The following is a 23,512-nucleotide window of genomic DNA, read 5'->3' as shown; positions in this document are numbered from 1 at the left end:
ACACAGCACCACCAATCCTTCAGCATCTTCTGCTTTAGCCTTCAGCACTTTCAACATTCATGCTTCATCTTATCACAGTCTATATCAGCATCTAAATATTGCTTAGATGGCTGCATGTTCTCTTTCTGAACCACATCTGATTGGTATTGCATCTGCCACTTCACTATAAATATTTCAATGGTCATTAGTGACAGGTGCCAATGACATGACTGATATCAAACACCATGAGAGTAATGTGATTCAAGATGTATATATTATAAAATAACACCAGACTGCTTAATTGCTTGCACACAGCAATTGCACTATCCGTCCATACAAATAGTTTTTCATACTACCTGGGGAGGTTTGGGCCACTCAGCTCCACTATATGCCTCATCCTTGGCTCCCCTCTTGATTTTCCCTGCAGGACTTCCTAGCTCCAGTTATGGAAGGAAGAGTCCATGTTTTCTTTCTAGTCTGCCACAGTGCACCAAGCATTGCCTGGACTAGTGCTGGAGCTAAACAAAGCTATTGGAAGACTGGGAAATGTTTGTCAGTATAAGGAATGGAATGGTTAAGGTAAGAACCACAGAGGCAGGGATAGAAGGGGAGTCCTTGAAATCTCAGTGCCATCTTGACTTTTAGTCCTCAATGTGGACTGAAGCCCTAAAGAACTAGGCTCCCTGTAGAAGTGAGATGGGTGTGGGAAGATTAAAATATGTTGTAAAAAGAGGAAAAAGGACATGCCCCTTTAAATATTGTTAACTCTTTGTCCAAAATGGGAAATAATATTATAAAACTTCTGGTAGATATGAAAGCTCTGTACTGTAAAAAGTTCAAATGGTATTGGCTAATGGGCACAATTATTGGGATGGTCACTTTTTTTGCTGGAAACTTTTTTGCTGGTCAAGCAATAACTGTCACAAACAATTTGGTGTGCCACATCCTTTTGTGTAATGCATTCACTTTCTTTATGTCTTCTTTGTCACACGCACTTAGCACTATGAAGAAGCAGAAGACCTCAGGGCAACTTCAATCTGGAAAAAAATTAATCTCAGGCTGATGTCACTCTCACTTGTAAAAGACTCTAGTTTGAATGAAATATTGGCAGTGTGATGAGAAGTATGCCTTAAATGACATGTAGATAAAACAAAATATTAAACAGCTGCTCTTAAATAGTCACTATAGATTTTTTTTTCTTGTGACTGTATAAAATATACTATCAGAATACACAACAGAGAGATGAATTAAAGCAGCATAGGCAGCAGGGTGCAAGAATTCAAAAAATAGATCTATTCTGTCCTACTCTGGCTTTTTGTGTGACTAGTTATTAAAACTTGTTGTTTGTTAGATCCTTTTCGAATTATGTGCCAGCATCACAGACTTTTAGCTTGTCTGTTTTTTTGGTATAAGATCTTTTTTCTAATACTTGGAGAAAGTAGTTGCATTAGTATGAAGTTCTCAATTCACAGGAGGAAAGGGAGCATATTTTGATGACTTCTGTAATAATCTTGTTACACCGGCAATAGTATTTATACGTATCATACATAAAATACATATACATAATCTGTTCTTATGACTCCATGTTTGTATGTTTTTTTGTTTGTTTGTTTGTTTGTTTTTGTCAGTACTGTCATCTTTTATAGAAATATTTTCAGCTTTAGCTCTAAAGGGTATGCCAGATTTTAATAGCTACAAATGTAGGAATGTTTTTTTGTTGTTGTTGTTTTGTTTTTTTTTTTTTAATCTTGGGGACTACCTCAAATGCTAAACTTGGCATTATTCTCTACCTCACTTGTCAACTAGAGCTCTGGTATTTGTAGATGTGGATTGGGTTGAACTCATAAAGTGGAGATGAAAAACTACACAAAAAACATACCAAAACAGGTTAAGTGCCTCTGTTATTGCATTCTTGATACACAAGAACCCCTGTAACAAGAAATTGAATTCATTTTGAGTAGCAGAATCTATGTGGTAGTTCTTTGATCTTTAAATCTACCCAGTAGCCAGGGCTACATAATGACCACACTCTTTTTTCACCAGCCTCCTCCCTCCCCCAGTGCCAAAGACAGACTCCTGATGGCAAAGGGTTGAGTCACCTGTGTGGTCTTCACATCTTGAGGAGCCAGTTATACTGCAGGTTTTAACTATTTTTTCCTTCTCAAGTGCTTGTCCACTGAGACCTTACCCCAGGTGAAATTCATTTCACATTTGTGAATATTTATGTTTTAAACTGAATGTAGTCAGTATGCTCTCGTCTGAATCAGATGCATACTATTTGCTACAGTTCTCAGATATGCACAAGAACAGACAATCATCTGTGTAATGACATGAAAGAATTAATGGAAAAAAAAACATTTCCACTAATTTGAAATCCAGTAGTATAGAGAAGAATTCCAAACATTTGTATTGACTTGTCTTTACTCTCTTTAAGTCTTACTGAATTGAAGAGACAAAGAATCACCTAGACTGTGTTCTGAATTCCTTTAGGACAGTCAGACCACAGCATAAAAGTTGAGTCATCTTCATTGACATTCACTAAGATGGAGTTCACAGAATTTCTATATCCATGTTTTATCCATGTCTTTTTTTTTTTCTTTTTCTATGAAATGAAATATAGAAATTATCTCAGGATGAAGAATTTGAGAAAGAGTTTTTAGATCAAACTAGGTATATGAATAATAAAATATTACTAGAATAAATGGAATTAATCAAAGAGTTCAAAAAGAATTTGCATTTTAAAATAAATGCTACTGATATGATATATGTATTTCTTAAACTGATCTGACTATTACAAAGAAAGTGTCAAGCTAGAAGCCAGTCCTTAAAAAGAACTCCAGTGGAGAATTCAGAGATCTATTGATCATTCTGTAGAAGGGTAGGTATGGACATCTGATTTTGGTATAGGCAAACTGGCAATCAGCAAAAATGTCCCTAAACCACAGATTATGGGATATGAACAAAGTCAAACATCTCTGTTGTCTGGTTTACCATTGTCAAAAGATGGGACAAAATGGGTAAAGGTCCATATATGATTCAGGAGGTCATTCCTCTGTATTCCTGTTATCTGAGACCAACTAATATGAAAATATAAATAATTTCCTATGCTGAACTATCACTTGTTCCAGGGATTCCAAATCAGTCAGATTTCCTGATGAAGATGAATAATTAGCAAGCAATGTTTAATATATAATGAAGAAGAGTGTAAAAATATAGATTAGCTACAGGAAAGTGTTCTCTGCAAAACCTTTAGAAAATCCTCCAGAACCTCCCATAGACCATGTGAATACAAAGGAGAAAACAAATATACTAAATCTTAAAACTGGGAGTCAGTCCAGCCAATGCACTGAAGCAATTGTCATTACTAGGGAGAACACGAAGAATTTGAAATAGATAAAGATATTTTAGTTCTGAAACTAAAAAAAATCTTCCCCAGCACTGCAGAACAATGTAATTGTTCAGTACCAAAGACTGCAAATAAGTTTTCAGCATAATCAGATTTACCACTAGCTCCACTCTGAAGCCACTAAAAATTACAAGTCAGACACGCTTTTTTTTTTTTTGGCTTTTTTTTTTTTATTCTCCAAAACTAGCCAGTTGGAATTTTAGGGCATGTTGAATTGATTCAGAAAACCATACTAAGTTCCTTTACTCCTAAAGCCATTTAACTTTTATGCAATGCTGTTCTACAAAGCCAGTCCAGTATTTCATGTGAGCTCCTACAGAGAACACTAATTGTCTATGAGCTAGCATTTACACAAATAATTGTAATAAAAAAAAATTAGGTGGTGGTTTACTGAAGGTTATAATGGGATAAGCTGAAAGAACCTCATTGTCTTTAATTGGGTTCAGGAATAACTATCTTAGCAGACTCCTCTTTATTTGTCTCACTGGCTTAAGATTCTGAAAAACTGACTTGCACTGACAAGCCGACCTTGACTGTCAATAAATACCCAGTTGGCCTTTTATTTTGATTACTTTAAACTTTCCTTTGCTAAAACTTTCAGACAACAACAACAAAAAAGTCAGAATGGGAAATAGACTTATAATTTGTCCTGGCACGGAGTTTATTTTTAAACTGTTCAGAAAACAAATTATATTTCTTCTATCTTCCAGTATTGGTGTTCTATGAATTACTATAATGTTTAAAGAATACAGACATCAACTTTTATTCACACTTCATTGATTTTTTAGCTTATTGCATTAGGATTTTTAAGGGTTTGGTTGTGGTGGACTTCATACACATATAAACTACATTTTAATTAACATAATACCTTATGAAACTAGAATTCTAGTAATTTCCATGTAAGACAGCAGTACTATGTAAATTATATCTTGAAGCATGGTAGCATTTTGTGTGTATATCTTGACAACAAACAGCTGTAGGACTCAAAATAGGATTGTAACAGAAATTCTACACTTTTTTTTTTTTTCAACTTCATAGGGAAAATACTTGGAGAAACTCACAAGTGAAAAATGCTTGTGTGATCTAGTTCCATCTAAAAAAGATCTAGAACTTTTGAAAAAACATGAATAGCATCATTCATCAAGGCCTATTAAACCTTTTGTTTGGACCTTGCCTCACAGACTTTTTTCTTTGCTGAGCTTATTTCAACATTAAAAAGACTTTAAAGTTTCATGAAACAAGCAAATAAATGGGGAGCTTTCCTGATGATTTCCAAATGCAATCATCCTTAAGTGAAGCTTCTGTCATGAGGGCTGAGGACTAAAGGATCTCTTGTAACAGGAAAGAAAGTGTCTCCGTTATACTGAGGAGAGATTTCTTTAAAGGAGAATGTTGTGGGATTAGTGTTGCTCTTCTAAATCTGTGCTCTCTCCGGTAACTTTCTTTCTTGATTTCTCTTCATCCTGTAGCATTTTAAGAGGCTGAGGGACTTAGATGTTTTCAACATCTAGAGGACTGCTGGAAAATTTATTTTGAAAACTGACAGTATAACTTGTACACAGGTACTAAACCTAAATTAAATAATTTTGTTCACAAGTCTGTTCACATATTTTTATAGAGCTGCCAATGACAGTCTAAATATATTTTCTCTTGTATTATGCTCTTTCATATTTCCTCCTCTGTGGCTCCAGACTTCATCCCAGTTTACAAAAGTTGTTTTGCTTTCTTCTTATGGGATCTCTTTAAGTTTGGTTATCCCCTTCTCCTTCTCCTTGACATTATACTGCTATGTGTGCACATTTGTCACATAATGTGGTCATCCTGTAGTCTAGTCCTACACCCTTATCCAAATCAAAGCTAAGCTCCCCTCTGACCTTACTCTTTCCCTCCTTAGGTCTCATACAATTTTAGAGCAATGTGAACTTCCAGTTTCTGCACTTGTTTAAACAAGGTACACCAAGTTAGCATCAGTTTTTACAGGAAAAGGCTTACTCTATATTATACATTTGTTAAAAAGGTAGGCTTTCAATCTCTAGAAAGTAAATTACTCTAAAATCACAGTAGCAATTTTTCCCCCACCCATGCCCTTGCACAATTACCAACCATATCCAACATGAAAGGGTGGGTGGGGTTATAGCAGATTGAAAAATTCCCATGAAAAATAATTCATATGAAACTACCAAGTCTTGAAGCAGCAGATGAAAAGTATTTACTCTGGAGAGGTCCTTAGTTTTTGTTCTTTTTTTTTTCCTTCCCTTAATTTGCCCTTTGTGGTCATGGCTTGGGGCCTGAGTTAAAAAACTGAGAACTTAACCTTGCTGCTTCATTTTCACATTACAGTAGCAGATATTGCTGTAAACACAGTTGCCCTCTAACTGAAGGGTTAGTGAGCCCAGTAGAAAAAGTGCAGCTAGTACAGAAACACAGTAAATTCCAAATGCATTACTTCTTCCCTTCTCCTTTCAAGATACAAAACATTCAACTACACTAGATTCTTTGATTTTTGATAACAGGGCTCAGTTTCTAAATGTAATGTGCCCCAGGTTACTTTGTAAGTTTTCTTGGCCTGTGATCAGGAGCACACCTGACAGATGCAGACTACCTCTCCAGTCACCTTCATGTAATCCTTCATGTTTTGTATCAAAGAATTCCTCCAGCAGTTGAAAGCAAATTTATCCCCAAAGGTATTTATGACAAATACAATAATTCCTTTTAATGCAGAGACTGTTTAATCCACCAGCCTATTAAGTACAGTATACCTCCAGCAAACAACCATTATGTCTTATTACCATATTGCACTTAAAAATACAATTAATCCTTTAATTGGAATCTAAAATACATAGTTTCCTCTATGCAGCACCTCTGCCGATAATAATCTGCAAAAAGTGGTATCCAAAAGTTAATTAAGAGCAAAGTGTTCTTACATACTAGGCTTCCTGTTCAGACACAGAGTGGCTTGATGTTATTGGTGCTTTCCCTGATTAAAAGGATTTACGATACATAGTTTTGGGAAAGAAACTCTATAATTGCTGCTAATTGCCTTCATTTTTTGACGGTTGGATATATTTCACATGGATCTTGTTTAAGTGTGCTAGATATTTTCCAGGCATATATATTAAACTTTTCCTTTCATTAATTCAGAAACCAACTACAAGTTTATTTTCTTCCTTGGTGATTACTCTCCAATCTGTTTTGGTAAAGTATTTTTCCATAGCCAGTGATAATTACACTTAAACAGAGAATAAAAATAATTGCATGATTAAATTTGCAGATTTAGAGCTCAGAAAATATGATCTCTATTCTCACTCGAACAACTGATTTACTGTATCATTGAGGAAGTCATGGAAACTCTCAGCTTCTTTTCCCCCAGAATTTTGCTGGAGAGTGTTCACTTTTTAAAAATATATCTTTGCCTGTGTAATTAAAGCTAATTGATAATAGTGCAAGAAATGTTATCAGAAAATGAATATTGCAAATGTAGATATATTGAAACAATCATATGACTTATCTGCCTACAAATTCTAAGTAGGACATTTTATTTAGTTAAGGTATCCTCAGTCAACTTATTCTAACTTGAAGTAGACAACACTATTTTGTCCCAGATAAGTTTCCATCTACAGCTGAACTCATCTGAACAGCTGCCTTATGCTGGTTTTGCCTGTCTTTTAGCCTGTACTAGATCAAATATGATAGTTGCTACTGAAGGAATTACTATTGGTGTGTTCTAAGAGGCAGTTGAGGTTTCTTTCATACAAGAAGCACACTAGTGACTATTGGAAATTAAGTGATTTTTTGTTTGTTTGTTTGTATTAGTTTTTATTTTTGTTTTCTGCTGGAGCTGTTTTACCACAAACATAGTGAATACATGGCATCAGAACTTGATGGATTTGTATGTGTCCACCTCTTGGAACAGAGCACCAACAATCTGTTTCTTAGAGGCTTCAAGTGCATAATGGAACTACACTAGTAAGGATCTCTGTGGCGGCTTATTTTGAACTTGGTAGTAAGATTTCAAAATCCTGTGGTGTGAAGCAGTCTTGCCAGTTATGGTAGGTAGACAGACACTAGGACCATATTGCCAGTCAGTTCATCACAATAGGAATAGTCTTGTGATGTGAAACAGTTATTAGTGCCAAGAACACAGAGTCCATGTTATATATGTGTTTTGAAGAGTAGGGGCTGGGTCTAATGTGTCCCCTGGACTGAATGCCCACTGGCATCTGTAGTATATTGGGTGCATTTTTGGAATTAATATTCCAACTTAGTTTCATCTGAGAGAAGTCTAGTTTGTGTGCTCTGAGGTTGCTCTGTACAGCAAAGGGTGATACCAGGGACATTAATTCTAAAGAACTGTTTTGACCCCAGGTAGAAAAAGTCAAAAAATATTTAATATTAGTGTAAATTTTTTCCTTAATTATTATTGTTTTCACAGAAAAATGTTAGAGTGCCCTCAGCTATTTACTCTCTGCTGTCTGTAAAACAAAAAGAAGTAACAAAACATGTACAATGGTATCAATTAATGAACTCTTGTTCATAATGACCTTGAGAATCGAAGGTAGATGACACTAGAAAATGATTATTTCTTTAGTCTGTGATTCATAACTTCATGGTACTCATCTGTCTTTGTTTTTGTTATTTTTCAGCCCGACAGGACAGCAATATTCAAATGCATTTGTTTCATTATGAATGTAACATTTATTACAAAATCAGTCTGTTATTACCAAACATGCTGAACATTGAAGGTTTTTCTATGGTAAGAGCCAGATCTCTACCAAACATGCATAGTTGGTTGATTTGCATCTAAGTTTCAAAAGCTGCCCTAAAAACCTTCAATATTTGGCAAGATCTTCCACCATTTACTAGTTTTTAAGATATGTTTATTAAAACATGTTTTCACCTGTTTTGTTAATCCGTTTCATTTTTTAATAAGCACATCTCATGATTCCCTAGATGTGTAGGAAATACTACATATTTGCAGAGGCATTGCTTGTACAATTATTTTTTTAAAATTCAATTTCTAAAATAAGTAAAAATTAAAAATTCAAAATGTGTCAAGTAACAGTGTCTAAGTACTGATTTTAGTACATGATTAGTATTCAGTGACCACCAGTTTCACATATTCAGGGAATATGTTTCCAAAGGAGTGAGTCATAGATACCAAGTGTAATGAATTTTATTTAACTAAGAATCGGCATAAACATGTTTTGTAGTCCTATATATTTTTTTTTATCCTCAACATTATAAACTCCTCATGTTTAACAAATTTGTTTCCACCTATGTAGTATAATAATCTTATTTCACTTTTGATTTTATAGAAGGAACACACAGATACTATTTCATATCTGATTTAAGTGAACACGTTCATACTTGCTGAGGTAATCAGTTAGATTTCAGTCTTCCCAGATGAGTTATCTGAGTGAAAATACATTTCTGAAAAATGATGATGTGGGAGGTTTTCCCCTTAGCAACTTTATATACAAATTAGATACATGTGCATCTGACAAATAAATAAATAAATAAAAGTGTAAGAATTAGTTTTATAAATTATTTTGGATACAAAAATCTCAAGTGATTGCTGTTAAGTATGAAGCTGTACTATCCAGTAGAAACTACCAGAAAAAATATATATAGTGTTCATTAGTTTGTAGTGGAGCAAAAATATGTACATTTCATCATGTTTTTGTACTTATGACCTGTATAATATCAGTATTTGTAAGTGTTATCACTAAAATTACTAATCCTGCAGCTTTTACTTGAAAAAATCTTGTGCGTTGCATTTTCATATCTTTTATTTTCAACTTTATTTAAAATCTTAACTCAGATGTATCCTCGTGATTTGACTCATGTAAGAAATTTACCTTTAATGTAAAAAGAAAATGTCAGGAATTAGATCAGACTCAGGGGATGACATGCCCTGTGCTACTATTAGCCTTATCTTAATTTTGTTAGAAATTATTTATAGATTTTTTTAACATGAGACTTTTTTAATCAAAGGCATTGCATATTTATTCTGCTATTACTGTATTAAGTAAGATTTATATTCTCATCTTTATAATCAATAGTACAGGATATGTAGATGATTTTGTTTTCTTTTTTTTTCTGGCAGAAAAGAAAATACATGCAATAAGAAGAGAGAGGGCATAATTTCATAATTTATTTTAGACTAAATAAAGTTAAAACTATTTGTAAGATTAAAAGTATTTCCTAATCAGATTTGGCCTCGGGTGCTCTTAAAAAGTATCTTAAAGTGAGACACAGAGACATCTAAACTTGATGTTTACCAGTGGATAATCAGAGTTTGTTTTAAATATGGTTGTGTAACTTCTGCTTATTTGTTTCTAAGTTACTGTATAGTGCTTTGAAACTATAACAGGTGAGTCTGGTGGCGAGGAGGAAGAAGTCAAATTTATATATTTCTTAGTCAAAATTTAAATATCCTTCCACCCTCACAGCCGATTAGAGTAGTAGACTAGACTAGACTAGAATAGACTAGAATAGGATAGTTCAGTTGGAAGGGACCTGCAAAGATCATCTAGTCCAGCTGCCTGACCACTTTGGGGCTCACCAAAACTTAAAGCATTGTCCAAATGGCTTTTGAACATTGACACACTTGCAGCAAAAAACACCACTCTAGGAAGCCTGTTCCACTGTTTGACTACCCTCATGGTAAAGAAATTTTTACTAATATCCAGTGTGAACCTCTCCTGGGGCAGTTTTTTGCTATTCCTGTGCATCCTGTCATCGGTTACCAGGGAGAAGAGACCAGCCCTTCCTTCTCCACTTCTCCTCCCCAGGAAGCTGTAAAGGGCAATGAGGTTGCTTCTTGGCCATCTCTTCTCCAGACTAGACAATCCAGAAGTCCTCAGTCTCTCCTTGTACAACATGCCTTCCAGCCCTTTTACCACCTTTGTTGCCCTCCCATCCAGATATGGACAATTTGTCCCTTTGGGTGGTTTCAAGTGACTTAACATCCTTTTTATATTGTGGAGACCAGAACTGCACACAATATTAAAAGTAAGGTTGTACCTTAGTTTTTACCATCAATCATAGCAGGAGAATCCTCTCTTTTGACTAGATACTTGTTATATAGGTAAAAAGATAATGTGAATGATCTGGAACAAGAAATGGAAAATGCCTTTTGTGCTTGCTGTATGGACCCAAGTTCTACAGGGATGTTGCAATACTATAAAGCTTGCAAATATACAGTCTTGGCTTCTGGAGTAGATTTATGTTTGTATGTATTGGATGTGGATGTTCAGGAGCTAATTCATGTGCAGATGTTGATACTGACATACTGACAGAGGGTTGGAAAAAAAAAAAAAAAGGATACTATTCCTCAGCCTTCACTTCTTTAGAAAAAAAAAGCCTTATTTTCTTCATTTTTGTATCGTCCTAAATGTTTCCTAGCGCTGATCATCCCCCTTACTTCCCTTTGGACTCTGTACTCTTGATCTACAACTTGCTTAAGTTCTTTCTTAACAACTCCTCCTTCTCCTTCTCCTTCTCCTTCTCCTTCTCCTTCTCCTTCTCCTTCTCCTTCTCCTTCTCCTTCTCCTTCTCCTTTCTTCCTTCTATTTTTTTTTTTAATTTTAATTTTAATTTTTTTGAGGGGGAGAGTGGGAGGGAGGTGTTGACAAAATGACATTTTTAATTTTTCACTTTTAAATCCTTGGTGCTTAGCTGTTACTTTGCCAGTCGACTCTTTTCCTATGTTTCTTCCATTCATCCGATTTGCTGTCCCACACCCATATCCAGACTCAGCAGTTAATAGTTTTCAGTCCAATTTTCTCCAATCTTCCATTTTATACAAGCAGTGTGATGACTTATGGCTGACCCTAATGTTTCTGCATGACTTACGTGAAAGTGGAATATGACTTATGACTTAGTGAAACCAGAATGGTCCATGGATCTATAAAGGTTAACTGATGGGAAGGTGATGCACAGATAATTTTTTCTTGCCAAACCTGGGACTTAAGACACTATTTAAGTTGTTCAGCATAACTGTTCCATGGAGAGAAAGTGATAGATTGGAGATGAGTGGCTGATGGGAAGTCCAGACTGAGCTTTTGGACTATTTGGACATATGGGTCCTTATTAGGACATATGGGTCCTTAAAGTCATTTTCCACCTCCCTTTAGAATTTGCTATTAAAGCACTGCTCCAATGATATGCTTTAAACAAATACCTGAAGTGCTGCTTCCTCCAATGTGTTGAAGACCACATAAATCTCTCACAGCTTGGATTTAAGTTTGGGATTTTTTCCTACAGATTCTCCTAGATTCCAATTATTTAATACAAACCCCAGTCTCTCAACTGAAGGTTTGTAAGTATTACTTTTGAATTTTCCCGCTTGTTTTTCTCAGGAAGCCAATGCATAGTGCTGTGACTAATGCTACTATATTGCAAGATCATGAGAAAGAAGGATCTACATGATGCCTGGCTAACTCACGCGTATGCTCACCAAGGCAAATTGAGAAAACAAGAGATAAGCAGAAGAGAATTTGGTAAAAAACAAGATGAAAAGGAAGAATAAAGACATCGCATTGTTTATATCTTTTAAAATTAAGTAGGTGAGACCTAGAAGTTGGAAGGTGAGAATACCAGTGTACTGAATGGAGAAGAGAGTCAAAAGCTGCAGAAGCAATAGAACACACTGTGAGTATTCAGAGGCAGTCTTGTTTGGTAAGGAGCACATGAGACAGAGTACATGAAACAGAAGTGAGAAAATCTCTGGGTCATGGAACTTGTACAAAAGCAGTTTGTGACAAAGAGAAGGAGAAGAATAATGAATGTCTGGGCAAGACATATTTCAGGTCTCACTGGATAAATACCAAAGTGGTAAAGAGCAACAGTACTCAGACAAAAACAATTCTCCCATTTAAACAATAAATCTGGAGAGGCAAGATTGTTCTTCACTCAGATAGTCCCCATCCTGAATTTGTTCATTTTATTGTTCTAGGAATTTTACGCTTACTGGTTTATGTATGTAGCTTTTTTTTTTTTGCCTTTTTTTTTTTTTTCTCTCTAAATTGACAAGATCATTTCAAATTCTAATCCTGTCCTCCAATGTTTTTGCATCTGTTCCAGTTTGGTGTCAGCTGTAGATTTAATGGGCTTACTCTCTGTGCTATTATCCAACATTGTAATGACAATATTGAATCATACTAAATTAAAGACAGGCTCCTGAAGAGCCCAATTTGATAAATCTCTCCAGTTTGACAGTGAGCCACTGACAGTTATTCTCAGAGTGGTTTTCCAACCAGTTATGCTCACCAAACAGTAGTATCAGCTAGTTTATCTTTTCATGGCTTACTTATGAAAATGTCATGTGCAACAATATCAAAAGCCTTACCAGAGTCAGCATGTGTGACATGCTTCCCCTCATTCACAAGTCCTGTTAACTTTTCATACAAAGAAATTAGGTTAGTTTGATGTGATTTGTTTTTAATGAATCAGTGTTGGCTGCCTCTCATCTTATTCTTATTTGAAGGTACTTAGAAGTGTCTGATTATTTATTGTTGCTGTTTTCCAGAAATTGGAGTTTTACATCACATTTGTTTACTTAATTTGGACAAGTATAAATTAATATATTTATGGTAATATATATTTGAACAAGTATATATTAGTATGTTTATGGTAATATGGCTGAAAATAAAGCTTGCCTTTCTCTAGTGTTACTCAAAATAAAAATAAGCTCTACACCTTTGTAGTCATAAATATATTCAATGCCGCCTTAGTAATTTTATATACCCTACCAACTAGTTTCTTTGCTCTTATGTTTTTCTGAAAGTTCAAGGTTATGGAAATGGTAACACTGTCCACCTTGCAAAGTTCTTGGACGCTTTTGATGATTTTCACACCCTTTATTTTCACAGATAATACCATTATCAGAAAGCAAAACAAAACAAAACAAAACAAAAAACCTATGTCCCTCTTTGCTTTTCTGTTTTTTTTTTTTTCATATATTTTTAAATGTGTATATATATATTTCTTCTCCAGAAAACAGATGCTTTGGATGGACTGGTGTATTACAGTTCAACCTTTTTTTTTTTTTTTTAAATTTGCTTTATGTGGGGACAAGTTGGAAAAGTTATGTCCTTTAGAGGCCAGAATCAATACTACCACTAGAGCAAAATGTGTAAATTGCATACTCCTTTCCTTTCAGCTTGTGTGACCCTCTGTACTGGGTTTTCAACAGCTCAGTTAAGGGGCCCCATTGAAGAGCAAAAGAGTAGTAAGCTCTCTCCCTTGAAACCCTGCAAAGACATTAATTTACAAATATTTGTTAATTACCTAGAGAAAATAGATGGTGTACACATATATGAAACTTGTATGGCTATGCGTTTTTTTGTTGCTGTTGTTGTTTTGTTTTGTGTCTGTTTGTTGTTGTTGTTGTTTTGTTTTGTTTTCCTCGTATTGCTAAAATATCTGATTCCTGGTAAGGATAACTACAGTCTTGGAAAGCAGGCTATTACAAAGCCGATTCTTTGTATGCCCCATCATAAAACACACTTCATATTCTTTCCTGATTTATTTTAGAAAGCAATGATTGGAATTCTGGAAAAAAAAATATAGATGAAATTAACATTAATCTTAATAAATGCTATCATATTATATTATATGGAGAATAGAAACAGCTATGCATACTTAGCACGTATTTGGCCAAAACAGACTTCCAAAGACAGAAGCCATAAATTGGTTTTCTTACTATAGGTGGAGGCTGCACAATTCGGATTACAAACATATAGTGATCTAGTTAAGAGAGAGAGAAAAAACAAACAAACAAACAAGCAAACAAAAAAACCTCTCAAAATCTTAGCAGACATATCTAATTTTCAATGGTGTTTTAACAACAATATTCCAATTTACAGTTGGGACAGGGTGTATACATTTGGGCAGTCAGGCAGGCAGACATATGGCAGAAACCTAATCCTGTGATCACTTCCAAATAATCCTTTATACTGTGAGTAATGCTTACCACTGTGAAATATTATATCACACTTTTAGGTTTGTCTTGTGAAGCTGATGAAGAATATTTAATTCTTACATCAAAAGCAATACATATTTAAAAGCTTGCAGATTATAACATGCACTTTTCCCAATAAATCAGTGCATGTGAAATTCATGGTCCAGTTGGGAAACAGATAAATTTACGTGGCTTATCAATAGGCATGCTGACTTTGTATACATCATGCTAACAACTCAATAATATGAAACTTAAAAAGTTCTTAAAAACTTGTTTTGTTTTTAGAGCTGTGAGGCTGGGTGAAATCCATTCACGTTTCCACGTGTTGATATTCTAATTATTGGAACTTGCACATTTAGAGACTTGCATTGCATAAAGACAATATACTATATTGTCATATTAGTGCAATCTGAACTATTAAATGAAATGCCGAAAGATATCTTCCCTCCTGTTATTTCATATTCATATATGAATACTTTGAACAAGGAGCTACATGCTCTGTTCACTTCTCTTTCTGTGTCTTCACCCAAAACGTGAAAAATATCCACTGTTGTCCTATGACTATTGTGTTCTATTATGTTCCAAACCTCTCTGTACACAGCCTAAATAAATAAATAATTAAATAAAGCAAAATAAACAGAAAGCCTACAATAAAGGAACAAACATGTGCCTAAAATCTTCAAGAAATAAAAATTCTCAACATTATGCATATGAAGAGTAACTTTAACAGCTATGGTTACAATTATACTGCTTTTTCTTATGTGGCAGTATCCATTTGGTGCTTTCTTCTATTTTGTAAATTCTGATGATATTGGTGCTGCTTCATGGGACTAGGAATGACTGGAGATCATTGTCATCTCTATGTTAACAGCAAATATTCATCACTAAACTCACATCATATATAAAGTTTCTCACGGTGTAAACATTTTTGATATATTTTGGCTCATGGTCATGTAGAACTCTATCTGGAATCTGCAGTCAGTGTTAGCATTATCAGTGGTCCTCATGGATGAGAATATTATTAAAGCCCATCCATCTCAATCACAGCTGACTAACTTCACTGGAACTCCTGACTCTTCTCAGTCATCAGCTCACTCCAAGGAAGGAGCCAATCATATATACACCTAAACACAGAAACTGGTGAGCCTTTGGAGACCATAATGCTATTCATCTGTTTCCATTTAGTTCTAAATTTAGACAGAGAATGGCTTTTCAATGTAAAATAATTTCAGGCAGCACTGTGAATTGCTGGTGGTTTTGCACTCACTTGCATGCATTCTTTGGCCATTTCTAGAGACAAATATCAGTTGTTCTACTCATTCTTTATGTAAATGTTATCTTTATTTTGCATTGGCAGACCATATTGTTTTTAAGAAAAATAATATGAAATGCCAGCTGCATGGGAATAAACTGTGGGTATTATAGAAACAATAGGTCCGAAACCAGAATCTCATGGCTACGCAAACACCACAACACGGCAAATTCTCCCAAAGGACAAACTGTGGAATCCAATAGAGGTATGACATTAAACAATAGTTACATATATTATTTTAAGATTCCTAAGAAGGCTCTTCAATATTAGAAATAGAAAGTATGTACTAGAGGTAGGCTGTATTTATTTTTTTTCAGACTTTTAAGCTCTCGCTTTGTAAGGTGGGAATGGAGATGGAAGAAGTTAGGACCAATAAGGCGAAAATATTATAGAACATTTTTGCAGTTTTTGCGGAAAATAAGTAAGCTTGAAAGGGTAATTGAAATCAATGGCCAAAAAAAATAAATAAATAAAAAATACTGTCTACCTAAGAAATACTGTGCACTTTCAGACTTCATTTTCTGTGGCCTGGAGTGTCTCACCTGGGACCAGAATTTCATATATCTCAGCTCAGCTAAAACAGCTTTTTTGACATACTGTGTTTGAAAATGGGAGCTCAGATGAGATGATGGTTGTTAATCACTGTCTTTGCCCTTGGAATATTAAATAAAAAGCAGTGGAGGGGAGAGAAGGAGAGAGAGAGAAGAAGGAAGAAGTGGAGAACACCTGTGCATTACAATTATAAGTATATATGTATAAAATAGATTTCTCACAAGAGTACTAGAAACATAAATGTGTAATTCACTCTAGCAGCTGATCCTTATTTTGGATAAAAATGAACAATGGAGAAAATCTGAAATATAACTGTATTTCATATGAAGATAGTTGAATGATGATTGTAGTTCCCAAATAGTTGATGATCTATGTTTAAGTATTGAGGTTACAAAGTCAAAAGCCAGAACACCAAATTAAGGTTTCTTTTTGAATTCTAGGTTAGATATTTTTACAAGAAAAAAAAAAAAAAAAAAAAAAAAGAGAGACTAATAGTAAGTTCACGTGCAAAAATTTTAAATCCTTTCCTTTCATTGTCAAAATATATATATATTTTTGTAGTTTATATACATTATAACTTTAAAAATATATATCCCTGAAGGATCATTTGCAAAAATTTCTTTTTCTGATTTCTAAATCCATAAAAGAATAAGGAAAGAAATTTCATGATGATATTTGACAAGAAAATGAGATAATTCAGAGAGAAACCAGGAACATAAATAAAACACTCTATCCTAATACTAGCTATCCATTTTGGTTTGTTAAATAAATTCATTCTGGGCCAGCCAGATGAGCTCATTCTCTCACAGAACCTGAACAAAACTGCAAAGAATAACCAGGACAGAATTGATGATGTAATATAAATTGACACCCCGTCCTCCCCCTCTGAAAGGAATAATAAATTTTATATCTATATATATATAATTTGTCACATGTAATTTTAGTCAACAGTTTAGGGAAAAAAAAAAAAAAAAAGGCAGCAGTCTTCAATAACTTACAAACTTTTTATAAGTGACCTATTTGTCCATTTGCTATTGTATTTCCAGGGTTACTATAACTTTAGTTCCAGGGTCATAAACAGTAACTTTATATGCAGGTTTTATCCATAATGTATCATGCTTTCTTTCCATTATAGAAGAACCCCCAGAAAATGATACTTCTCTGCTAATCAGAAGGTGTATTTTGGGTATAGGCAGTTTAAGTGGCCTAAATAACTGTGGGTTTCACTCTGTGTTTGACTTCATTGAATATAGGATCAAATCTTAAGGGGACTCTTAATTTGTTGTATTCCTTTGTCTGCAACTTTGCTATATATAGTACTTTTGTTGTGGGTATTCATCAACATTGCAGTACACAGAAGCAGAAAGAACTTGCAGTATGATAGACATTAAAATATTTGCACAAATGGTAACATCTTAGGGAGCAAGAAAAAATAAAGTAAATATCATATTATATACTGACACACTGAGATCACAGGAGGGGAAAAAGAAAAATTATCCAAAAAGTTAAAGTGCATCTTTTAATTTGCCTTTTGATAGGTACTGTTTGCACAGTTCTCTGAATCATGTGATTCTCTAACTGCAAATTCACTCATCTCTGAAGGCAAACTGTTACAATTCAACTTCCTTAAGAAGAAAAAAGGGAGAACAAAAGCTAAAGAATGTGCTTAATCTTTAGCTAGAAGTGCAGAAGGGCAATCATTTTAGTATCAGTACTTCTATATTCTGGATGGGAGATAATCACCCAATATACTTAAGTTCCTCATCTTCAGGTAGAAGTTGAGTCCGTATGAGCCTGTTAGATTGAATCTGAAAAGCACTTCTGAGGAAACTGTCCAAGTTCTCTACAGTTAACATGTGCTGATTCACATCACACAGAAGTCTCAGAGCATACAAACTGGAGAATACAAACTGCAATGAAACAAAACAGGACAATTTTCACTGTGAACACCTCACACCTACTCTAGCTGTGTTGGAGGTTCAGTCCTTGGAAGCAAACTAGAGCTAATGTAAAGGAAATGCCCCCACACTATCTTTGCATCATGTGGGTGCTGGCTCTTCAACCTGATCCTGTCAGGTTGCACTACTTCATGATGAAATAGACACAGTCACCCCACACCTTTTATACAAGCTCCACCTACAATCCTGGGCAACAAAGTGACACTCCTGTCAGTATTCTGTTTCTGGTCTCTTAGTGAAACTGTTTGACAAAACTATTTAAAACTGTTATTTTTACTTTTTAAAAAGTACATAACCTTTTTATCAGTCATAAAAATTGTAAACTGTTAAAAAAAAATAGTTTTTGTTACTTTGAATGGTATGAAAGGTCCTGCACTTAGTCTAGTTTTAGTTTTAGTAATTCCTTCTTATTTTCCCTTCATTTAGTAAAAGTGAGGAAAAAAAAAAAAAACGAAAGAAAAAGCTGTGGACTTCAAAAGACACTTTCAATCTTTAAGTACTTTTAGAACCCATTTACACCATAAAAAATAAAAATAAATATTAAAAGTAAAAGGGAAGGTTATTAAATCATATTATTTATTTTTTCTTTTAAAGCTTACCTGAAAGTAGGAAAGACATACTAATGTTGGGGTAAGCACCAGAGAATTTTAAAGCAAGCCATTTCAAATTAATCATCCTTTGCATCTGTTTGAATATATATATATATATTTTAATTTTTAAGCTAAATTGAAAAAAAAAAAAAAAAGTTCTCTTCATATCCTCAAGAAACCCTTTATTCAATGAAAAAAAGTTGAAAGAAATGTGAACTGTTTTTTCTATTTCCTCATTTGGTTTCCTTTTTTTTTTTTTTTTTTTTTTTTGTAATTTTACATGCTTTTTCAGGTAATCACTGGCTTATTTTTCTAACTCGTTTCAGTAGATCAATTGATCAATTATAAGTGATTCTGGTTATCAATGCATGATTTGGACAAGATATACCTGGATTCAAGTCATCAGTTAACCTTTTCACAGAAAAGTTTTGATACCTGTAAACTTTCCCATCAGAAAATGAAAGGAAATGTGCTGTTATGTACTCCAGCTGTTGAAAATGCTTGATAGCTTGAAAGATCAACAAGTTTGCACAAATACAAATACAGAGCTTGTAAATGCTTCTGCAGACTGTTGAAAGTCAAAGCCCTTTGTTTGGCCTTGAATTGAAGCCAAAACCGCATGCTCTTCATACACTTCAAATTCTGTTGTCATTCTAGAAAGGGGAAAAAAGGAAAAAAAAAAAAAAAAAAAGCATTTGAGCTGTAAATGTAATCAATAGTTTAGCCTGTCACTGGGGAGAACTAGAGTGATTTTTCTACTATGTCCTTGAACTGGAATGCTATGTCATCAGGTGCATCTGTTACTCTTCATTGGATAGTCATTTGGCTTAAGCTCAAATTGGTAAACTTCTGAATTGATTCAGGACACCTTTTAAGTCTTGTAACACTCATGTCTTGTTTTGCAAGTCCCCATAAGTGAAGAAAAAGCTTTCTTGTTTTTGCTGCCCTTATGTTTTGAATGAATTTTATGTTTTATCTCTGTTTCTTTGTCTCAGTTTATGCCCACCACTGCATTTTTTGAACAGCTTCTTTCTGATAATATTTGAAAAACAAACAAAAAAACAACTAAATAAAAACATCACATTTCTAGTGGTCATGTTCCTGCTCCCTGGGAAAGCTGAAGTACTTAGTATCTCTGTGATTTTGCTTTATATTGACTTTTCGTGATAATTTCCCCAAATATATGATACTCCATTTTAAAATAAAATACTTTTTTTTCACTTTTATCCCCTGAAAAAAAGAGAGATGCCTTAATTCTGCTATGTTTAATGCACAAATACAAAACAGTTTAAAACTAAAAATCTTTCAACTTTTAAGTTCTGATGAACAATGTTCTAATTTTCAAAAAACTTTCTGAAAAAAATTACCTTCTTTGCCTTCTCATTTACTTTTCATAGAATCATAGAATGGCTTGAGTTGGAAGGGACATTAAAGATCATCTAGTTACATCCCCCCTGCCACAGGCAGGGATGCCACCCCCTAGATCAGGTTGCCCAGGGCCTTATCCAACCTGGTCTTGAACACCTCCAGGGATGGGGCATCCACAGCCTCTCTGGGCAGCCTGTTCCGGCCTCAGTTCTCTGAGAGAACAATTTCCTCCTAACCTCTAATCTAGATCTCTCCCTCTCTTTTAGTTTAAAACCATTCTGCCTTGTCCTGTCACTGTCTGCCCAAGCAAAAAGTTGCTCTCCATGCTTTTTATAAGCCCTCTTTAAGTATTGAAAAGCTGCAATGAGGTCACCCTGGAGCCTTCTCTTCTTCAGGCTGAACAGCCCCAGCTCTCTCAGCCTTTCTTCATAGGGTAGATTCTCCAGCCCTTTGGTCATCCTCGTGGCCCTCTGGACTCACTCTAATAGGTGCGTGCCTGTCTTATACTGGGGACCCCAGAGCTGAATAGTTTACTCTAGGTGGGGTCCCATGACAGCAGGGCAGAGGGGCAGAATCACCTCCCTTGACCTGCTGGCCATGCTGCTTTTTATGCAGCCCAGGATATGGTTGGCTTTCTGGGATGCAAGTACACATTGCTGGCTCATGTTGAACTTCTCATCAACCAACACACCCAAGTATTTCTCCTCAGAACTGCTATCAACCCATTCTCCACCCAGACTGTATTTGTGCTTGGGATTGCCCCAGCACAGGCACAGGATGTGCACTTGATCTTGTTGAACTTCATAAGGTTCACACAGGCCCACCTCTCAAAGCTGGCAAGGTTCCTCTGGATGGCATACCTTCCCTCTGGCTTGTCAACCACACCACAGTTTGGCGTCATTGGAAAACTTGCTGAAGGTGCACTCAATCCCACTGTCCATGTTGCTGACAGAGATGTTAAACAGTGCGGTCACAATACCAAACGCTGAGGAATGCTGCTCATCACTGGTCTCCACCTGGACATTGAGTTGTTGACTACAACTCTAAGTGCAATGATCCAGCCAATTCCTTACCCCCTGAGTGGTCCATCCATCAAATCCATGTCACTGCAGTTTTTAATAAGGGAAAGGGTTTTGGATTTTGTTTTTCCAGAAAATTATCATCCATTACCCATGCTAACCATTCCACTCTATTAATCTAGAACACCATGAACACACTAGGAGATGTATCCAAAAAAGAAGCATTATATTAGAGGCATAAACACTCTTGATACCACTAGATTTGAGGATATCAAACAGAAAACAGGTGGTTTTCCCTTTGAAAATGAGGACTCTTGAGAGAGCATGTGAAAGAAACAACAGCAGACAGGGAGAAAAGAGACAATATGAAAACCATAAAGGAATTTAAAAACAGTAACAAATAACAGTATGTTTCCTGCCCTTTGCACTGCTGTTGTCTCAGAGAAACGAACGGATGAACAAATAAATACATCCCAATGTTTGCCTGTTCTCTGTATTCTGACCTTTTATTTCCAACTATAAAGGAGTGCAACTGTAAAAGAGTCAAAACACTCAGTTTCCCCTTCTTACTCCCAAGGGTTATTGTTTTGACAGTATCTGCAAGCAAATAGCTATGATAACTTTATATTTTCATGAAAGAATATGTAACCAGGCAACATATGAAGAATCAGTTTGCAAATTGCACTCCTCTGCACAAAATAACTTTAAAAAGTTATTTTATAAACTTTTATAAACTATTAGATTTACTAATCTGTCTAATTTAAATTTAAAAAATAAAGTTCTGAAAAACAATGTTTTTAAAATGAGACTCTTCAGTACTCAGAGTAGTAGACATTAGACTCTTCCTTTGGCTGTGGTTACCCATAGATGGAGGTAATGGCTTTGGTGTTATTTGCAATAGTGCGGACCTTCATCTCAAAAAAAAAAAAAAAAAAAAAAAAGTAGTTAAAAATCTATGAAGATGAAACATTTGAGAATGTCATGTAGCAATTTTGAGAAAGGTGGAAAAATGACATTGTCTGAAATAGTTAATAAGCTTTATTGTGTATAGATCGAATAATCAAAATTATCTATTGGGAAGGGAACAATATGTGTGTACTTTTCCTATAAATTTTGCTATTAGAGCATTTTTATTCATTATTTTAAACATAGGGACTTCTAAAAGAACAATTTACCCCCTTTTGACTTCATTTGTAGTGTGTCCACTAAAATGTCTGGAGAGATCGAGTCATGTACACTTATAAAACTTACAAACTAAAATGTCTATTATTGTGGATGGAAATAGCTATTATTAGTTTTTGTTTTGTTTGTTTGTTTGTTTGTTTAAAAAAATCAGAACTGATACTAGCCTCTTGATCAAAGGTAGCCAGCAGTGTCTCTAGTATATGCCAAACACTAACTTTAAAAAAGCACTCCCCAGTAATCCAGAAATTTGAACTGTTATTCAAGACAGGATTACTGTGACTTTAGCACAAATCTAGTTAATTAGAGTATAGATAGCAAAATCAAGTAATGTACATTTCTTTCTTTGCTGTTATACATTCCATTAAAAAATGTATAAATATATGTCAACTTTTTTCTTGTCAAACGGCAGAGGGATGATTTGGAAATAGTGATAAGTACTTTCACCTTTATGTGACCCCAGCTAGTGAGATTTGAATGTCCTGATCCATGCTGTCTTCAAGACAGTAATCCTACCTGTGTCTTCATGTGGATGTGATCCTGGTACAAGGATCAATGACAACTCGCTGACCTAGGTCACTGATTTCTCCTGAAATAAAACTATGGCTACCGGTAAAGGAAATCTATCCCTGTCTTTTTGTTTAGCAGTTCCATTGGTAATAAAAATTGTACAACGATTAAAAGCAATGATTGTATCTGCTGTGCTCTGCATGGGTACCTCTTCATGCATTAGTAATACAGGTATTCAATAAAACCCTCATCTGCTTTCAGCTGACAATTGTTTAACGTTTCTTTACACAGCAGCTCATGTTCTTTTTGCAGTATGACAAAGCTTAATGGAGATGTTGTGAAATGCTTTCATTGAAGATCTTCTTTAATTATAGATGTCCTGCATGACAAGTTCTTCTTTAGCATATGTTTCTTCACTCCAAGAACATCAGTTTAAGTCAGTGATCAAAGTGTAGTTGAGAGAAACTCAATATATTAATAAAATCCAACCTTGCTCTACATGAACCACCACCCACCACCTGAAATTCAGCCCCTGTTTACCTGAATCAATCAGTATATTTAAAAATGACATTCATACCAGGCACAGCCTATTGGATTACCATAGAAATCAAAACTAACTTCAAATCACTTTCCTGTTACTTACTACATGCTACAAGAATAGCTTGGCTAC

General features: G+C 34.9%; 1 long non-coding RNA gene across 10 annotated transcripts in view; it reads left to right on the top strand.

Moving 5' to 3' along the window:
- The window catches only part of LOC118249993 (uncharacterized), a 106,291-nt gene that overhangs the window by 34,715 nt on the left and 48,064 nt on the right, over positions 1 to 23,512 (top strand). For 5 of the 10 annotated variants that reach the window (XR_007707855.1, XR_007707856.1, XR_004779266.2 and 2 more), the window contains 2 exons: positions 407 to 558; positions 11,749 to 12,040. This is a non-coding gene — a long non-coding RNA (uncharacterized LOC118249993). Of the gene's footprint in view, positions 1 to 406; positions 559 to 11,748; positions 16,506 to 23,512 lie in introns of those variants that run through there. The other 5 variants (XR_004779276.2, XR_007707853.1, XR_004779273.2 and 2 more) reach the window with 1 other exon arrangement.

The sequence above is a fragment of the Cygnus atratus genome, chromosome 2 (assembly GCF_013377495.2).
Source record: "Cygnus atratus isolate AKBS03 ecotype Queensland, Australia chromosome 2, CAtr_DNAZoo_HiC_assembly, whole genome shotgun sequence".
In the NCBI taxonomy this organism is placed as follows: Eukaryota; Metazoa; Chordata; class Aves; order Anseriformes; family Anatidae; genus Cygnus; species Cygnus atratus.
This window is presented reverse-complemented; position numbering and strand designations above follow the sequence as displayed.